At 43.6% G+C, this 19674-nt stretch overlaps 1 protein-coding gene across 2 annotated transcripts in view; it reads right to left on the reverse strand.

Annotated features, from left to right (window-relative positions):
- Window positions 1–19674, reverse strand: part of TMEM178A (transmembrane protein 178A) — a 106415-nt gene that overhangs the window by 42387 nt on the left and 44354 nt on the right. The gene's annotated exons all lie outside the window — the stretch shown is intronic.

Raw genomic sequence — 19674 nt, forward strand, 5'->3', positions numbered from 1 at the left:
ACTGGGTTATCTATCAACTCAAACATTTCGCATCTCTTTGTCTTCATAACATTTAAAATCCCCTCTACTAGCTAATTTGAAATATACTATTAATTGTTGTCAGCCATAATTATTCTACTCTGCTACAGAACATTAGATGTTATTCCTCTCAAGCAGCTGTACCCACTACTATTCCTTATCTATCCCCTCTCTCCCTCATATACTTTCCAATAGTGATTATCTGCTAATCACTATTCTACTCTCTCCTTTGAGATCAACTTTTTAGCTTTCACATGTAAGTGATAACTTGTGATATTTGATTTTCTGTGCCTGTTTTATTTCATTTACCATAATGTCCTCCAGTTCTATCCATGTTGCTGCAAATGATAGAATTTCAATTTTTATGTATGAATAATATCCCTCTGTGCGTGTGCATATATATCACATTTTCTTTATCCATTCATTTGTCAATGGACATCTATTGTGAACACTGCTGCAATAAACATGAGAGTGCAAGTATTTATCTGACATACACTAGTAAGTTTTACACTTTCACATATTTCCATGCTGCCACTTAGCATTCTTTCATTTCAACTTGGACTACTCCTATCAGCATATCTTATAAGGCAGATCTAGTGGTGATGAACCATCTCAACTTTTGATTGTCTGGGAAAATCTTTACCACCCTTCATTTAGGATGGACATCTTTGCTGGGTTAACTACTACTGGTTTGCATTTTTTTTATTCTTCAAATGTTTTGAATATATCATTCCACTCTTTCCTGGCCCACAAGGATTCTGTTGAGATAACCACTGGCATGCTCATGGAGTTTCTTATGTATGTAATAAGTTGCTTTCCTTGTGTTGCTTTCAGAGTTCTCATTTTGACTTTTGGCAATCTGAATATAGGGTGCCTGGGTGATGATCTCTTGATGTTCAGTCTATTTGCTGTTTTTTGGGCTTTGTGGATCTGAATGTTCATTTGTCTACCCAGATTTGTCTACTTTTATGTCATTATTTGTTTAAATAATCTTTCTTCTTTGTTTCTCCTCTGTCCCATCTGTGAGTTCTATAATGCACAATTGTTTCATTTGATGGTGTCTTCCAAGGTCACAAAGGCATCATTTACTCCTTTATTTTTTTTCTTTTTGTTCCTCTGATTGCATAATTTCAAATTATCTGTCTTCAAATTCACTGATTTTTCTGCAAAATCTAGTCTGCCATCGAAGCTTTCTATTGAATATTTCACTTTAGTCACTGTATTCTTTAGTTCTAGAATATCAATTTAGTTCTTTCTTATGACTTATCTCTGGGCTGAACTTGTCATTTTGGCTAGTATTATTTTCCTTATTTTATGTAGTTCTCCATCTGTATTTTCTTATAACTCATTGAACATCTTTAAGATGATTATTTTGAATTATTTTTCAGGCAATTCACAGATCTCCAATTTTTTAGAGAGCCAGGCACTGGAATTTTATTGTGTTCCTTTGGTGGTATTATGTTACCTAGATTCTTCATGTTACTTGAAGACTTACATTCCTGTATTCACATTTAAAGATGTAATCTTTAATTTATTGTCTGGCTTCAGGAAAGACTGACTTTTGCCAGCTAGAGATCTGAGAGGTCCGTTATACTTTTCCTATGAATGTACCTGCTCCATTCCTCTTATCTCCTCTTGGGTGAGAAATCTTGGGATTTCTTGCGTTTTCTCAATCCCACAAAGCCAGGAGCTGAGAGATTCTTGTTTGTTTTCCCTGGGGCAGCACCCTGGATTGTTCAAGGTTGTGTACCTTCTCCCAGTCCCACAAAATGGAGCTGGCTGCTGACAGCCATGTGTTCCATTTGGATACATGCGCACACCATCTGCAAAAGCTTATGTGTACCACCTCAGGTGTGCGTTCAGGATTCTGGGGGCACATGACAGTCAGTTGGGGAAAAGGACTGAAGGTTAGACTCCCACGGGTTTCGTGAGTGGACATTACAGTTAGTTGGCAGGATCTGTGAGAACCACATGGCAGTGGTTGTGAATTCCTGTGTTGAGGCTCCTTAAGTCTGTGCAGGCACGTTAATCCCCTCAGTGATCCTGGTGGGGCACAGCAGAAGTGAGCCTCTTGGGCAACATCCCATGAGGAGGTAGAAGCTAAATATTCAGTCACTACTCTCTCTCTCTCTCTCTCTCTCTCTCTCTCCCCCTTTCTCTCTTCCTCCCTCCCTTCCTTTTCCCATGGGAGGAATCACAAGCCAAACTGATCTCTCTTAACACTGAATTGTGCTATCTTGGAGAACACGTATCATGGATAAAATGAAACTGTCCTTATTACCTTCTTCAATGTACCTAGTCTTAAATTTTTTGCTCAAATAGGATGTGAGAATCTCTCCACTGGTCTCCTGGGTTTTCACAGAGGTATTCCTGTCCATGGGTGGTACTTAAAAAAATCAATGTGTGTGTGTGTGTGTGTGTGTGTGTGTGTGGAGAGGAGGATGGCAATGAGAGTTGGAATCTCTTGCCATCTTACCAACATCACTTTCTCTTTACCATTTTTAAGTACACAATTTGGTGGTACTAATTATACTCATATCATTGTGAAACCATCACCACCAGCCATATCCAGAACTCTATTTATCTTGTAAAACTGAATCTCTACCCACTAAAAAGAAAATCTCCCTTTTTAACCTTTCATCCTGCCCTTTGGCAGACAACAGCCTATTTTCTGTCTTCATGTCAATCATTACCTTTGACTTCCAAAAGACAATCATCTTATCATTTATACTTTTTTTTCACTAATTTGTTTACTCATTTATTGAACATTTATTTAGCAGGTTATTTAGTTAGGTTATTTCTGAACCTAGACTATGGCACTTACAGCGCAAAAACTAAAAACTAACAAAGTAAAACTAAACCAGAGGCTGGCGCCGCGACTCACTAGGCTAATCCTCCGCCTTGCGGCGCCAGCACACCGGGTTCTAGTCCCAGTCGGGGCACCGGATTCTGTCCTGGTTGCCCCTCTTCCAGGCCAGCTCTCTGCTGTGGCCAGGGAGTGCAGTGGAGGATGACCCAAGTGCTTGGGCCCTGCACCCCATGGGAGACCAGGAGAAGCACCTGGCTCCTGTCATCGGATCAGCGCGGTGCGCCGGCCACAGCGCGCTGGCCGCGGCGGCCATTGGAGGGTGAACCAACGACAAAGGAAGACCTTTCTCTCTGTCTCTCTCTCTCACTGTCCACTCTGTCTGCCTGTCAAAAAAACAAACAAACAAACAAACAAACAAAAAAACTAAACCAGAACTCTGAAACTAGGAGGAAGAGAAGGAGGCAGAGATTTCCTATTTGCCACACGGTGACCTATAAACACTGATGGCTTTAGCAATTTCCCAAATAACTCAGAAAAGAGCAACTTACTGCGGAAAGGCTACACATTCTAGAATTGGTTGGCAGTGTTCCAGGGTACATTGTCCTTAAAAACAATTCACCGTCGGTCCCTTCCAGGTGTCTTGATGAAATCCTAATTGAGCTCCATTTTCAGAAGTTTGTTTCCTTTATGAAAATGAACCCTGGATCAAGCTGAACTGACTAATTGCTACTTTATATGGAGATTAGAAAAGTGACATTCAGTACGGCTAATTTATGAAAATATAGACATGGGCAATAGCTTGCTCAGACTGTGAAAAAAATTTAAACATATTTGCTCCCGTGAACAATGTTCTTGTGTCCCCTCCACCAGATGGGCTGCTGGAATGATGACAGGATGTGTCAAGATACATATCAAGATAAATGGACACCAGGCACCCCTTTAAGGCTGGCCTCAGGATCTAAAGAGGCTATTCCACAGCTGGCTTTATAACTGATAGAGTTGTACTCAAAGGCTTTTATGGATTATTGGAATCAATTTCAAAAAACACTTTGAATTGATTTGAAATATTTTCAACTTTTTCTAAGTAATGATCAAGCAAAACTGACAATTCTGAGCATCATTTCCTTCTACTTCTCTAGCCTCTCCTCTCACAGTTAGATGGACTGGTAGATGCCAGAACCAAATGTGTAAAGGGGCAATAAAATCTACAAACAGGATGCACTCACCACCTTCATGGCAAAAGCCTTACGGTAGGAAGAAGTCAAATCCCAAAGCCTCTTGTGGCAGCTAGATCACTGTTTCCCACGTATTCTACTTCCTCCAGTAGCTCCAAGGACACCTCTAAGGCACTAACTATATAAACCTGCAGCCCAACAAGCACACCTTTGACACCACCAGAAGTGCTGTTAAGATAGTTCTAGGAAAATGATAATCATGATTTTATTATATAGCATATATGCTTTGTTCAAAGTGCCTTCACACAGTCCTGTTACTGGCATAAAGGAGGCATTCCTCAACTCTCACAGAAACAAGACAGAACGCACTTAGGTGGCCTGCACAAGGACACACAACTAAATAGTGATAATGATCCATCCAGGCTGACTACAGGCCCGGCTCTAGGCTGGCAGCTACACTCACACTCGTCTCGTGGGACAGGTTGGATCTATTTTACTAAGGAAGAAACTGGGGTGCAGAGAGGCTACCTAATCTGTCCAAAGTCCCATGGCTAACAAACGACAGGGGTAGGATTGAATTTGCATCTGCCTTGAAAAATAGTTCTTAGCTATCTAAACACACTTTGCCAGATAAGAATTACTGTGACTACATCTGATCATGCCCACTGAATCCTTTTGAATGGACAAGGACTGAGCAGCCAGGGCTGCGCTGATAGGTGGCATTGCTTTTATCATAAAACTAATCTGTATCTTCCTGTTCCCCTTGCCTTTGAACTGATAGCTGGAGACTGCCCTCCACCCTCCCTGAAGCACAAAGACTCCAGGAAACTGCTGTGCAAAGCTCTGCACCAGAAGCCCCCTTTCCCGGGTTGTCCAGGTTTTTGGGTGTCTAGGTAACTGACTAGGGGCACAAAAATGACTAGAAAGTGATGAGAAAGTGAGGAAAGGGGGCATGGGAAGAAGAGCCACAAGGGAAAGAATTCTGCCTCCCTGATTCACCTGAGCCCAAGTCATGGGTAGGGGTGGGGTTGGGGGTTCAACACCTAAGGTGAGGATGAGAAGGGAAAAGTCACCACTTAACAGATTAGAACTACTATCTCCAGGCGGGAACCTCTCCTTGCCTGGGGAAGGGGCCCACCCCACAGCTGCACACTCTGAGCTGATTTCCCAGTTTTCTTCCCTCCAGAAATCACCCACTTACCCACATAACTCAGTCCAAATAACTACCAGGTGCTTGGAAATATAAATGGACGTCTGGTCCCTTTCCAACGACAGCGTGAAGAGAGCTGCAATTCTCTTTCTGCTTACCACTGTCCTTATCCCACCTACTCCTACAAGGGCATACAGACCACCTAGTTGGAGGACAAGGAGAAGCTGAAAGAGTTTGCAAATGATCCAGACTTTATCATTTTCATTGCATTTTATCACACACACACACACACACACACACACACGACCACACTTCAGCCTGCATCACATCAGGACATGCGCACAGAATGTTTCCAGCCCTAATTTTATGTCAAGCAACACAGATGACATAGCCAACCAGGCAAGGGGAAAAAGTGCCAATAGGCAGTTTCACAAAGCATCCCTTAAATCAGCTATTTGGGGATTCAGTGTTAAGAACCTGTGAGTGGGCAGAGTTTACCAGCATCACAAAAAATCAAAGGTTTGTACCCAACCCCTGTCTCCCCCACCCTGCAGTGTCCAAGACATGAGCCCTCTCCACCAGTCCCTAGCTCCCACCTCTCACCCAGCCATGCTTGGTTAGACTCCCGCTCTGAAGCCAGCAACAGCGTCTGCCCAGAGCTGCAGCACATCGGCATTCCTATCACTCCCCTCAACCCAAGGGAAAACATTCCAGCTGCCTTGCACTTAAGCATCACCCTTGGCACCATAAGCCTGCGCCTGTGCATAATTGACAAGGAATACGTTGATAAGGAATGGGACTCTTCCAACTTTCTGAAGGATAAGTAGGTAATTAAAAGAAAAACCTAATTTAAGAAAATTCTGAAGACTTTTTTTTCAAGCTCTTTGGCAACATCCTTTATGGATTATTCCCTTTTTCCAGAAGATTTCAGTTTTGTCTCTGTGTGGTTGTCAAAGCCAGGGGCTACAGATCCATTGCTGCACAGCATCCAGCAGTCCCCATGCCTGCTCTAGGGGTCACTTAAGAGCCCCGGACCGGAAGCCAAAAGCCCACCATTTTCTCCCTGCAGGGCTCAGAACTGCCTGCCTTTTGTCAGTTCTGAGCACCTGCTTCACGCCCAAGGCTCAGCACAGTGATCTCTGAGGAAGTCGGCACCCTGGCCAGCAGTGACCCAGCTTGTGACCAATGCAAGTCTCAGCTGGCACCATTCATCACCAGGCACACAAGAGCAGAGATGAAATCAACTTTGGCCATGCTGCCTGCTTCTGGCTGCACCATTTGGCTGCCTGGTTGGACCCACGATGAGCCAGCCAGCTGTCAAACATTTCCTGAGATGCACGAATGAACTGCACTCCAGGACTCAGTCGCCTCCAGGAGACAGCCTGCACTAGCATGCTCTTCATTCTACCTCGCCTCCATACCCTGCAGCTTGACTTAACCTTGAATTATGGCCGTTCTACCTGCAAGCTTTATGACTTCAACAAAATAATTCTCTGAGTCTCAGTTTCTGAAATGAGGCTGATAATATGTATCTCACAGGGCATTCCAAGGACTGCAAAAGACCAGGCACTCCTTACCCATGATGATCTTTAATCCATGCTTCCCGCCTTGGTCACAGCTAACTTAACTAGTCTTCTCTAGTCAAATTTGTTGAAGAATGACTCCATCCTCAGCTGTTGGACCCTCTGTATTTTCCCCCCACCCTGTCTTCCCTATAAGCTGAGTGATACACACACAAGAACCTCCTTCACAGAGCTTAGAGCTTAGTGAAGAATTCAGGCACTACTGAAATAACAGTGCAGAAATGTGAAATTACAACTCAGATATAAAGGAGAAATACACAGAATTCCAAGAGCATAGAAAAGGCTGCAATGGGCTATGGGAGAAAGGGGAAGGCAGAGGGGAAAAGCTGAGATCCCAAGGGTGAGCACAATGATCCCTGTGGAACAGAAGGAAGCCTGTGTACAGGGCGTGGCAACGGATGGACACCTCATTCCTACAACAAGTAGACCTGCAGGACAAGGCTGCACAGAGCAAGGGGGGAATCATGAAAGAGGCTGCTAGAAAGAGAGGTGGGAGCTGCACCACGGAGGGTCTGAAGGCTGAGTCAGGATGTGGTCTCCATCATGAGCCTCAGTGGAAGTCACCACAGAGCATAAACTAGGAGAAGACATGATCGGAACATTTTTTAAAAAACAAACAAGCACAAAAACATTTTACTCCAGCACCAGCGTGGAGGATGGATTGAAGGAGGCCAGCAGTCATGGAAGTGACAGAAGTACTAATGGCCACTACAGAACTGCAGGAGAAAAGGAGCCCAGTGAGCAGGCTGAGCAAGTCAGCCAGCACACCCCGAGGCAGCGTGTCTGTGGCGCTGGGCAAAGGAATGCGTATTGCAGATCCAAGAATAGCAACAGCAAAGATGTGTCTGGAGGATCCAACAGAACATCTGGAACTACTGGAGCTGAAAGTGAGAGATGACGAGACATGAGAAGTCCAGTGCTGAGGGGAAGGTCGGCAGAGAACAGACAGAAGGGGCTGCTCCCCCTCCCCCACAAGGCCTCATCGGGCAAGTGACCAGGAGCCACAGGGGAGCCAGGTGAAGAAGCGATGTGATTGGTTTTAGATGCTTCTGTCAGTTGGGGAAAAAGGGACAGGAAGAGACATGGCAGTCAGAAAGATTAGTTCAAAGCCAACATTGTGGCGTACCTGCGTTAAACCACTGCCTGAAACAACCCATTTGGGTTCTGGTTCCAGTCCCAGTTGTTCTGCTTCTGATCCAGCTCCCCGATAATGTGCTTGGGACAGGAAGGGAAGATGGCCCAAGTCCTTGAACCCTTGCACCCAAATGAAGTTCCAGGCTCCTGATTTCCACCTGGCCCAGCCCTGGCCATTGAGGCCATTTGGAGAGTGAACCAGTATATGGAAGATCTCTCTGTGTCCCCCTCTGCCTTTAAAATAAAGTGCCGATGCTGCAGCTCAATAAGCTAATCCTCCGCCTGTGGCGCTGGCACCCTGGGTTCTAGTCCCGGTTGCCCCTCTTCCAGGCCAGCTCTCTGCTGTGGCCGGGGAGTGCAGTGGAGGATGGCCCAAGTCCTTGGGCCCTGCACCTGCATGGGAGACCAGGAGGAAGCACCTGGCTCCTGGCTTCGGATCAGCGTGGTGCGCCAGCCACAGCGTGACGGCCACAGCGGCCATTGCAGGGTGAACCATCGGAAAAAGCAACACCTTTCTCTTTGTCTCTCTCTCTCACTGTACACTCTGCCTGTCCAAAAAATAATAAATAAATAAAATAAAATAAAATAAAGAAATAGAGGAAAGAAGGAAGGAAGGAAGGAAGGAAGGAAGGAAGGAAGGAAGGAAGGAAGGAAGGAAGGAAGGAAGGAAGGAAGGAAGGAAGGAAGGAAGGAGAAAGAAGGAAAGAAAGAAAAAATTAGGTCACTAATGGCTAACCATCTACCCATTACAATATTATGCAGATATTAAAAGTGATTAAAACTAGAAGACTCTTATAGCTTAATGCTGGATATGAAGCAGATCTTATATTATCTTAAATAAGTGTCTATATTTACAGAAAGGCTGGACGTAAACAAATATTTTCACAGATTTATATGACTAAGCAGCATGGTGACAGATGACTTTTGTTTCCTTCTCTACAGTTTTCTGTATTTTCTAGAATGAGCATGTATTTATGAAAGCCTGTAATAAAAAAATAAAGACTGAAACTACATGAAGTCAGCATGAACAGCCCTTTCAAACTGATGGCAGCAATTTATATTTTGATAGCACCTGATATTTAGTGACCCTAAATCTTAAGTCACAAGATAAAGATCCTTCTCTCTATGTTCACAGAGGGGGAAATGAAAAACGGGGAAGCCAAATGATTCATTCAACATGACACAAAGGGCTGGAGGCAGGAGCAGATCAGAACTAGGTAGATGCCTGCACTCTTCAGCTGGTTCAATTGGTTTTGCTGAGAAATTATTTGAACAGAACAAATCATGCACAATCCAACAATGAAGACAGCCAAAATAATTAGAAACAGCCCAACAGACTGCATGATTATCAACCCAAATCAATAAAAAAGTGAATCCAAAGCCTTCGGTAAATAAGGCAGGCTACACTGCTACAGTAGCTGTAACTCCCAGAATCCTGAGCTTAATTATGACAGTATTTTTCTAAAAGGGGAAGGAGGCCAGTAATAGAAAGGAAGAAGTTGCTTCCAAACAGTGCCCATCATCACCATCCAAACTGACTGTTTAGTAAAAGGAAAAAAGCTAAGGCAAGTGGTACTCAGTTGTGGAAGGCTTAACTTCCATACTGAAATGGGGGTATGTACAACCCTGTTTCTCTAATTGCCAGTCACCTCATGGATTTTCCCCACACTGCCCCATCACCCCCACAAGCTACAGAGAAACACAATCCTAGATGAAGCTCCAGCTAAAGATACTAAACACTTCTGGCTCCATCCCATCCAGGAAGAGTGCTCATCCACCTCCAAGAAAAGCAAGCTCTGGTCCCAGGACAGCACCAGGTCTGACTACAGGGCACAATGCTTCTCTTCCATGGGTCCCAAAAAATGCAGCAAAGAAAGGCCTGCGTGAGACCTGGAATATTTTATTTATTTCTTTTACAACTTGAGAAAAGCTTCAAGAGGCCCAGTGGTATTTTTAATATGGCTTCTGTAACCTAAAACAAGATTTTTGGTTTTGTTGGGTGTATGAGGTGAGACAATGGGGAGGGAAGATGCAGGAGGTAGGAGGCTTCCCAAAATGGCCAGGCTGGAAGATTAAACAAGTGCAGATTAGTCAGTGTCCAAGTTTATGCTGAAGTGGATGATGCTGCAGTTTGTAAGCTAATCAAGTAGCATTTATTTGTAAATACACAGCAAATGAATAGCCAACTTAAGTTTTCTTAATCTACTGGAAGTATTCCTGGGAAGCCAAAGAACAACAATTAGCTAGAAGTTCTGCATCCATGGGTCTGCTTCAGCCTCTGCCATGACCAATCCCTAGGTGTCTGCTCCATCTGTAGGAGGTGGAGGCGGGCAACCCATGCTGTGAACAGGGTGATCCTGTGGAAGCCCTACAAATGAGATCTGGCCATGCCTGCCAGTCATCTGGACACCCTCAGACCCTGTGGACCCGCCCTCTCCATGACCTCTTTATATTTCTGAGCCCTGATAGTTCCTTGGGCTATGTCATTGTCCTGCTCTCATATTCACTCTCTCCCTATAGGAAGCACAGTCACAAAGCCGACATCACCCTTTGCATAGGAAGTGCCATAAACCCCAATACTGGATTTGTTAGGGTCATGTATTACAACAAGAGAAACATCCTAAAGGCCTTAAGCACAGACAATAGAGCCTGTCCCGCAAGTCTTCCTTGGCTGAAACATCATCTAGGACCACTTGCTTCATCTATGGCCCAGCAGAAGAAGCAAAATGGAACATAAAACAGGACAGCAAGAGGCAGACAACAGAAGCAAAGGACATATATTTAGGAAAGCAAAAAGCAACAAAAATATTTTTAAAAGCACAATCATGCAATCATGTTGTAAAGGACAGTAGACTATGTCTTTTTTTTTTTTTTTTAGATTTTATTTATTTACTTGAGAGGTAGAGTTACAGAAAATAAGAGGAAAAAACAGAGAGAAATGTCTTCTATCTGCTGGTTCACTCCCTAAATGGCCGCAATGGCTGGAGCTGAGTGGAAGCAAAGCCAGGAACCAGGAGCTTTCTCTGGATTTCTCACGAAGGCGCACAGGCCCAAGTACGTGGGTCATCCTCTACTGCTTTCTCAGGCCAGAGCAGAGAGCTGGATTGGAAGAGGAGCAGCCAGGACTAGAACCGGCATCCAAATGGGATGCTGGCACTGCAGGTGGAGCATTAACCTACTGTGCCACAGCGCTAGCCCCATGTCATTTAATTTTAAGGAACTTAGTTCTCTACACCTCTACATTCCCTAAGGGTACCCAGGTGTTATGTCACAGTTCATAACAATAACTTTGAGTCAGTAAGCCAAATTTACTGCTCTGTTTCGGAAGGCAGACATGTCATATGCACTGAGTAAATGCATCCATCTAGTTAGATAAAAAATAAGCTTGAAACATAGAAAGGTAGGTCTTAGCTATTTGAAAAACCAACCCTTTACTGCCTGATGTTCTAAGTACACCATAAAATGTTAACAATTTGAAAAACTCTTAGAGAGCATGAAGTCTGACTCTTCATTTTAAGAATGAGACAAAATGAGGGCTAAAGAGATTTAAATGACTTGCCAACATCCCACAGGAAGTGGGCAAGCCAGAGCCAGGCCTGACTCCTAATCTTCCCCCAGTGAGTCCAGATGAACACTCTCCCTACTGTAGTAATGGTAACTACCAGCACTTTCAACAGTACGAGTATTCTCCCCAGTCACATATGCTTAGGGAACGTGTCTCCTTTTGCTCTCTGTTAAAAAAAAAGTTTTGACTTATTTTAAAGAAGTTGTTGTGTAAATTTAAGGTACCTTTTCTTATATTCCATGAGGTATGTAGTTTTCATCATACGGCTAAACAGAATAAATTTTAGTTTCCTAGCTCATGGCCTCCTATGGATTTTGTTAGACTTTTTCCCAGTGTTATTGTTTGGAAAAGGAAACAAACAAATGAAAATTCCAACAGATAGGGACAAAGTCCAAGGAAACATACTCCTAAATGAAGAGACCAACAGTTAACATGTGAGGGCTCTCGTCTTCATCCTTCCATAGAGCATCTCTGCCCCATCTTCCCCTCACACATCAGTGAAGTTACGCTCACTTGTCTTGAATGGGTCTATTTTCCTCACCTTAGATAACCTTCTAGGCAAGTCTTCCAAATGAGCAACACGCTTACGGCAGGGCACAGCTCAGGGGGCATGCTCAGTACCTTCAACCACAGACGCCCGGGCTTCTGGATGTCATACTCTGGCTCTCCCAAATCAGAACCAGCCTGACCAGATGCCAGTGTCACGGCTGATTGGCTTGTCTACCCAATGTCTGCTTCGTGCAGAAGGACTTAAGTACAAACAGCCCCTATCAAGCATCAGATCTGCCATTATAATCATCGCCATGCATGGCTAACGAGGTTCACCTAGGTATGTCCTTTCATCAGCACAAAGGCGGAAATGGGGGTCAAGGAAAGTCACAGCGTGTTCACATTTTCTGAATAGGGCTTTCAGTGAAATTAACTATTATGCCAATTACAATATGCAGCAAGGTACCTCGAAATATCATTCAAGGAAAAAACTGAAATGAATAATCAAGAGGCATAATAGGAATTCAATTAAAGTGATCAAATATAACTTCCAGGTATTTAACACAGTGGATTACTAAATTCAAAAAGAACATCTCTAAAACTTTGGAACAAACGAAGCATAACTGGAGGTTTCTCTTGGACTTCACGTGCATTATGAGTAGTAAGAACTCCTGTGAAGCAAAGAAGCAATAAGCCTAGAAATTTTTTTGTAGTAACAAAAAAATATGATTTTTCCTTCATCAAAATCTTTTCAAAATTCCTTCAAAGACACATAAAATGAGCAAATAAGGCAAAATTTAAATCGTACATTCTCTCCAATTTTCTAAAGGGTATACTTCTTTTTTGCTCTTCATTATAAACTCTAATTCAAGTTCTTAAAACTAGGTATAACTTATTATTACCAGTTCCCTGTGAAATCATCTGAGAAGCAAAAATCATAAAGTCCTTCCAGCCAAATGACAATCACTGCTCCCACAGAAGAAAATTCCTGGAACAATATTAAAAGTCCTGATTTATCTTTTAAAATCCTTGGGAAAAGAAAAGGAAAATTAACCTAAGAAAGCATCTTATCTTCAAAACAGTAAAAGCAAGCTATGTGGGTAAACAACTTGAAAATAGAAAAAAGCTCTTAAACTTGGATCACTCTTTAACACCTCCCTGCTCGGGGAGAGGAGCGGCCTTTCTCATCCTGACACTTTGCCGGGTTTTCCAGGCATTCTGTAATTACAGCTGGACATGCTCAGGGGCCCCACGGGTTACACCAACCCAACATGCACATTTACAAAGGAGAAAATTGAGATCCGGGGAAGTGAGGCGACTTGTTTGAGGTCACAGGCAGTTAAGACCAGAGTGAAGAAGGCGCCCCGAGTCTCCTGACTCCTGTCACCTCAATAAACAGCAAAACAAACTTTGTAAGGAGAAGATTAGTTCCAGATGCCAGTAAAGCCTCTGGTCTCTTGAACAGCCACCTCTGCTGAAAGAGCCCAAGCGCACTCTCACCCCTCAAGTGATTCTCCAGCCTTTTCCCAGCATACAGGCATCTCTGGAAACAGAGTCTGACACGGCAGCAGAACTGTCCAGGAAGCAACCAAGAGTCTTCCTGAAATCTACCTCACCTGTTCTGCTTTCTGGTCAAGGGAAGCATATAAGTGGGCTGGCAACAATTCTATTGTAAAAGAATATTTAATAAACCAAAACTGCACAAGGACATAGATAGAATAAACTTGGCAAAACACTATCTTCTTTATTTTTTTTATCTTCTTTCTTTATTTATTTATTTGACAAGTAGAGATATAGATAGTGAGAGAGAGAGAGAGAGAGAGAGAGACAAAGGTCTTCCTTCCGTTGGTTCACCCATCAAGTGGCCGCTACGGCCAGCACTGTGCCAATCCAAAGCCAGGAGCCAGGTGCTTCTTCCTGGTCTCCCATGCAGGTGCAGGGCCCAAGCACTTGGGCCATCCCTCCACTGCCCTCCGGGGCCACAGCAGAGAGCTGGACTGGAAGAGGAGCAATCAGGACTAGAACCCAGAGCCCATATGGGATGCCGGCACCGCAGGCGGAGGATTAACCAAGTGAGCCACGGCGCCGGCCCCCAGCAAAACACTATCTATATACGGAGCTCCTATCATTTGAAAACCACCCTACTAGGTCTTGTGAGAGAACAGAAACACAGACACAGTTCCCTGAAGGTAGGGATTGTCTACAGAGGCAAGCAGAAAGATAATAACAATATTATCCTTCAATTAAGGATTAAGAACCTTTGATGACGAAAATCTCAATAAAGAAGCACTTTTCATTTTACAATGAATCTTTGAATACTTCAAAAATAAAAGCACACTGGGCTGGCACCGTGGCTCAATAGGCTAATCCTCCGCCTGCAGCACCAGCACACAGGGTTCTAGTCCCGGTCAGGGCGCTGGATTCTGTCCCGGTTGCCCCTCTTCCAGGCCAGCCCTCTGCTATGGCCCGGGAGTGCAGTGGAGGATGGCCCAAATGCTTGGGCCCTGCACCCACATGGGAGACCAGGAGAAGCACCTGGCTCCTGGCTTCGGATCAGCGCAGTGCACTGGCCGCAGCGCACCAGCCGTGGTGGCCATTGGAGGGTGAACCAATGGCAAAAGGAAGACCTTTCTCTCTCTCTCTCTCTCTCTCACTGTCCACTCTGCCTGTCAAAAAAAAAAAAAAAAAAAAAAAAAAAAAAAAAAAAAAACCAAAGTCATCTTTTTTAAATATCTACCACTATCACTACTTCTTTTTTTTAATGCCTAGTACTTTGCATTAATTATTAGTGTCTTAGTTCTTTGAAAACTGAGAATATTCTTCTTTCTCCATGTCCTTGAAATGAACAAAACACACTGCAGTGAGTGAGAAGAAAATGGATCAGATACAACTGTGATTCGAATCAATCCAATACAATTTTTTCAACAGCCTTTCTATGGAAGATTGCCTTATACTAGATACTGAGCCAGGTGGCATCTGTCCCTAGCCTTAAGGCAAGAAGTGAAATGGACAAGGAAACAGATTATAGTACAATGCAGAAAGTACTACATTAGAGATAGGTATGTATTTGACACACTGGAGTTGCAGTAAAGACAGTATTCCTCCTACCAAAGGGATATCTGAAACTGGATAGCACCAAACTCTATATACACTGTATTTTTTCTTAAATATACAAGCATACTTATAATAAAGTTTAATTTATAAATTAGGTACACTAAGAGTTTAGAAAAATTGTAATCACATATGGAGACTATAATAAAATTGCCAGTATCACTACTGTTGCACTTTGGGGCCATTATCAAGTAACATAAGTGTTACGTGAACACAAGCACTGCAGGACCAGGACAACAGATCTGATATCCAAGATGGTTATTAAGTGCTAACAGGCAAGTAGCATGCGCAGCACAGATACACTGGACAAAAGGACGATTCATGTCCCACATGGCATGAAATTTCATCATGCTATTCAGAATGGTGTGCAATTTAAACATATGAATTAAATATTTCTGGAATTTTCCATTTAGTATTTTTGGACCACAGTTGGCCATAGAAAAGGAGACATGATAAGAAGAGAGTTACTATAAAGCAATTCACTCTTCAAGGAACAGGGGAGAAAACAAGTACAGAGAGTCAAAGAAAGCTAGAGAAGAAATAACAATGGCACTGAACTTTCAGGGAAAAGCAGACACTGTCCAGATGGACTAAAGAAGATGGCATTTTAGGCAGAGGAAGCAGGATATGCCATGACACATAAACATGAAAGGGCATGTAGATTAAGAGAATGGCAAATGGTCTACCACAGCCTGGTCCTGGATTTCATGGAGAAGTGACTAAGTATGTAATCAGAATTGTAGCAGGAGCCACAAATAAAGGCTTTTATAGCTTGCCAAGAAGCTTAGACTTTCAACCGTGGACAGCAGGAAAAAGAAATCAGAGTTTGGGGGAAGTTTCTTTGTTATTCTTTACCATTATAACCATTGTAAAGTGTACAAATCATTAACAGTTAATACATTGTATATTCACTCCCATGATCTATTTCAGAATATTTTCATCAACGCAAAACAAAATCTCATGCCCATAAGCAGTCACTCCCTGTTCCTCCCTCACTTTCTTTTTTTTTCATTGGTTCACCCCCCCAAATGGCTGCTACGGCTGGTGTGCTGTGCCAATCCGAAGCCAGGAGCCAGGTGCTTCTTCCTGGTCTCCCATGCGGGTGCAGGGACCAAGGACTTGGGCCATCCTCCACTGCCTTCATGGGCCACAGCAGAGAGCTGGACTGGAAGAGAAGCAACCAGGACAGAATCCAGTGCCCTGACTGGGACTAGAACCCGGGGTGCCGGCTCCACAGATGGAGAATTAGCCTATTGAGCCGTGGCGCTGGCTACTCACTGTCTTCTATCTCTGTTGATCAGCCTGTTCTGGGTATCTCATATCAATGGAATCATACAACATGCAGCATTTTGTGTCTGCCTTCTTCCACTGAGTATGTTTTCAAGGCTCAGCATGTTGTAGCAAGTATTAATACTTCATTCCTCTCTGGCTGAACAATGCTTCACTGTTATGGACATATCACATTTTCTTTATCCATTCATCAGTCAATGGACAGTGGGTTGTTTCTATCTTTTTTTTTTTTTTTTTTTTTTTTTTTTTTTTTTTTTTTTTTTGACAGGCAGAGTGGACAGTGAGAGAGAGACAGAGAGAAAGGTCTTCCTTTGCCGTTGGTTCACCCTCCAACGGCCGCCGCGGCAGGCGCACTGTGGCCAGCGCACCACGCTGATCCGATGGCAGGAGCCAGGTGCTTCTCCTGGTCTCCCATGCGGGTGCAGGGCCCAAGCACTTGGGGCATCCTCCACTGCACTCCCTGGCCACAGCAGAAAGCTGGCCTGGAAGAGGGGCAACCGGGACAGAATCCGGCACCCCGACCGTGACTAGAACCCGGTGTGCTGGCGCCGCAAGGTGGAAGATTAGCCTAGTGAGCCGCGGCGACGGCCTGTTTCTATCTTTTTGCTGTAATGAATAGTGCTGCTGTGGACAATTATGTATGAGTTTTTGTTTGAATATCTGTTTTCAATTCTTTGGGGTATATACCTACAAGTGAAATTGCTGGATTATTTGGTAATTCTATGTTTAACTTATTGGGGAATCCACGAGAGACTTTTAGTCAACGGAAAGACATGCTAAGATTGTATTTTAGAAAGCTAGATGTACCTAGTGCATATTTAAGGAAACAAGAACCTTTAGAGATGATTCCCCAAAGATACATGAAACAGTTGCTCATCTGCTCCTTCCTGATTTCCTTCCTGGCTTTCCCATCTCCTTCCCTTTCTTTCCTGTCTTCTCCCTTGCTTTTTTATCTTTGTGAACCTACAAGTTGGCACACAATCTGGTGGTCCAAATATATGCCCACCCACATACCTTGTGGCTTTACACCATCTCCCAAGGCTTCTGTGCTAAATGCCTGCTAGCTCAGCCCATCTACAACAGTTCAGATTTTCTTGCTTTGTAATTTCTGCGTGGAGGAGGTATCAAACTTTAATCAACAGGCCTTTCAGCATCAAATGGGAGCTCCAAGAGGCGCTTAGCAATTCCGATAAGAAATGGGAGGTTCACTGGAGTTGTCTGATGAACAGCCCTGCCGCCATGCTGGGGGTCACTCCACTCCTCCCAGCACAAAAAGACCCTCTTAAACAACTGCCTCCTGGCCGGCGCTGCGGCTCATTAGGCTAATCCTCCGCCTGTGGCGCCAGCACACCGGGTTCTAGTCCCAGTCGGGGCGCCGGATTCTGTCCCGATTGCCCCTCTTCCAGGCCAGCTCTCTGCTGTGGCCCGTGAAGGCAGTGGAGGATGGCCCAAGTCCTTGGTCCCTGCACCTGCATGGGAGACCAGGAAAAGCACCTGGCTCCTGGCTTCGAATCAGCGTGGTGCGCCAGCCGCAGCACACCGGCTGCAGCGGCCATTGGGGGGGTGAATCAACGGTAAAGGAAGATCGTTCTCTCTGTCTCTCTCTCTCTCACTGTCCACTCTGCCTGTCAAAAATAAAAAATAAAAATTAAAAAAATAATTAAAAAAACAACTGCCTCCTTAGCTGGCCTTCCAGGTCTGTAATTTCTAAAGCAAATGATTCTTTACAGAAATGTCAAGGACTGTGAGAATCCAAGACAGACATGAGCAACGTGGATTTTCTTCAAATTAGAATTGGTTAGTTTCTTACATTTTGAACATGAGCCCCTATGGACACACTAAGACACATGCCACAGCAAAGAGCAATTTGCTAATTTTCTTTCTCAAAGTTATCACAGTGCACTCGCAGGCTGTAATCATGGTCATTCAGATACCAGTGAAGGGATGAGGATGAAATGAATTGTTGTTTTCCTCCAAAATAATCAAGAAATTAAAACAAGTCCCATCGTGGCTTGAACAGTTTTTATAAATGGAACAGGCTTGAGGCGTGGGGAGTGAAGATATACAGTCAGAAAAATGCTCTCCAGGAACCTCCTTGCTGGAATGTGCTGGACTTCCAGGTAGCAGCACACACAAAGGCCATGTACCAGGCAAGTGCTGAAGCCACTCCAGCCCCAATCCGATGTGTTTTAAATTTATAACAACTGCAACATCTGATCTCAGAGTACATGGATAACCCCTACAAAGCACGATGTTGAACATTTTACATTCCACTTAAAAAGTGTAATTAATTATGAATAAACCTCCTTGGAAACAACTATGTGGCCTCTGGGTCACTGTAGATTAAAGAGATGCAAACTGCTCTTCAAAAAGAAAAGAGTTTCAGGTACTTCCATGTGCCCACCAAGCCAGGATACACATAGAGAGAGTGGCCAATAGTGGAAACTAGCAAAACATTTGGGATCTCCTCTCAGTCTTGTTGTGCTATGGAATAGACACGGGTAGGCTGAGATGGCCATTTGAACATTCCTGCACCATGGTGTGTACACAACAGCCACCATCCGTGGCTAACAGAAGCCAGAATTTGCTCAGGTGTCAATCTGTGAGAACACTGGTCCTTTCACAGTACCAGAAGCTGAAGTCTGATTGGCCTACAGAGAGCATGGTAATTCTATTCCACTTCCCAGGGACTGGTTTAGGAATGGTCACATGACACAATTCTGATCAATGACACATGTGGAAAGTCTGTGGGAAGACTTACGGGGAATTATGCTTATTGTAAGAAACAGACCAAAATATGGCCTCTCCTATTTTCAAACCTTTCAACTGTTCCCATGTAAGAAAGTGACTCACAGAACTCCTATGATCAGGAAGATACAAGGTTCAAAGGCCAAACTGCCTGTGTTAGGACTGCTAGAGTCCAGTAGCATTGAACCTTTTTATTTAACCAGTCAGGTGCAGCAGTCCTTGAATCTTCTTATACAAGATAATATGCTTCCCTTGTAGGTTAAGCTATTTTTATTTGGGTATTCTGTTATTTGGCCCTAAAAGATCATTAACTAATAAACTCACCTACATGAGTGGATAAATATTTTTCAAGCACTTTAGTAATTGCATTTTAAAAATTATATCCAGAACCAAATTATAACATTTTATACCTCATTAGAGTGCTTCTGTTTCTGACCATTTAGAAATAAAAACAATGCCAGAAAACTACATATATAGGGGGAATACATGACCATGAAAAGCAATTAGATCTGCCATTTTAACCTGCAAACACAACTGGAAGCATGTGACAACAAGAACTGTGGATAATTTAGAAATAAAAACTTGCATTAAAAACACCCATG

The sequence above is a fragment of the Oryctolagus cuniculus genome, chromosome 2 (assembly GCF_964237555.1).
Source record: "Oryctolagus cuniculus chromosome 2, mOryCun1.1, whole genome shotgun sequence".
Taxonomy (NCBI): Eukaryota; Metazoa; Chordata; class Mammalia; order Lagomorpha; family Leporidae; genus Oryctolagus; species Oryctolagus cuniculus.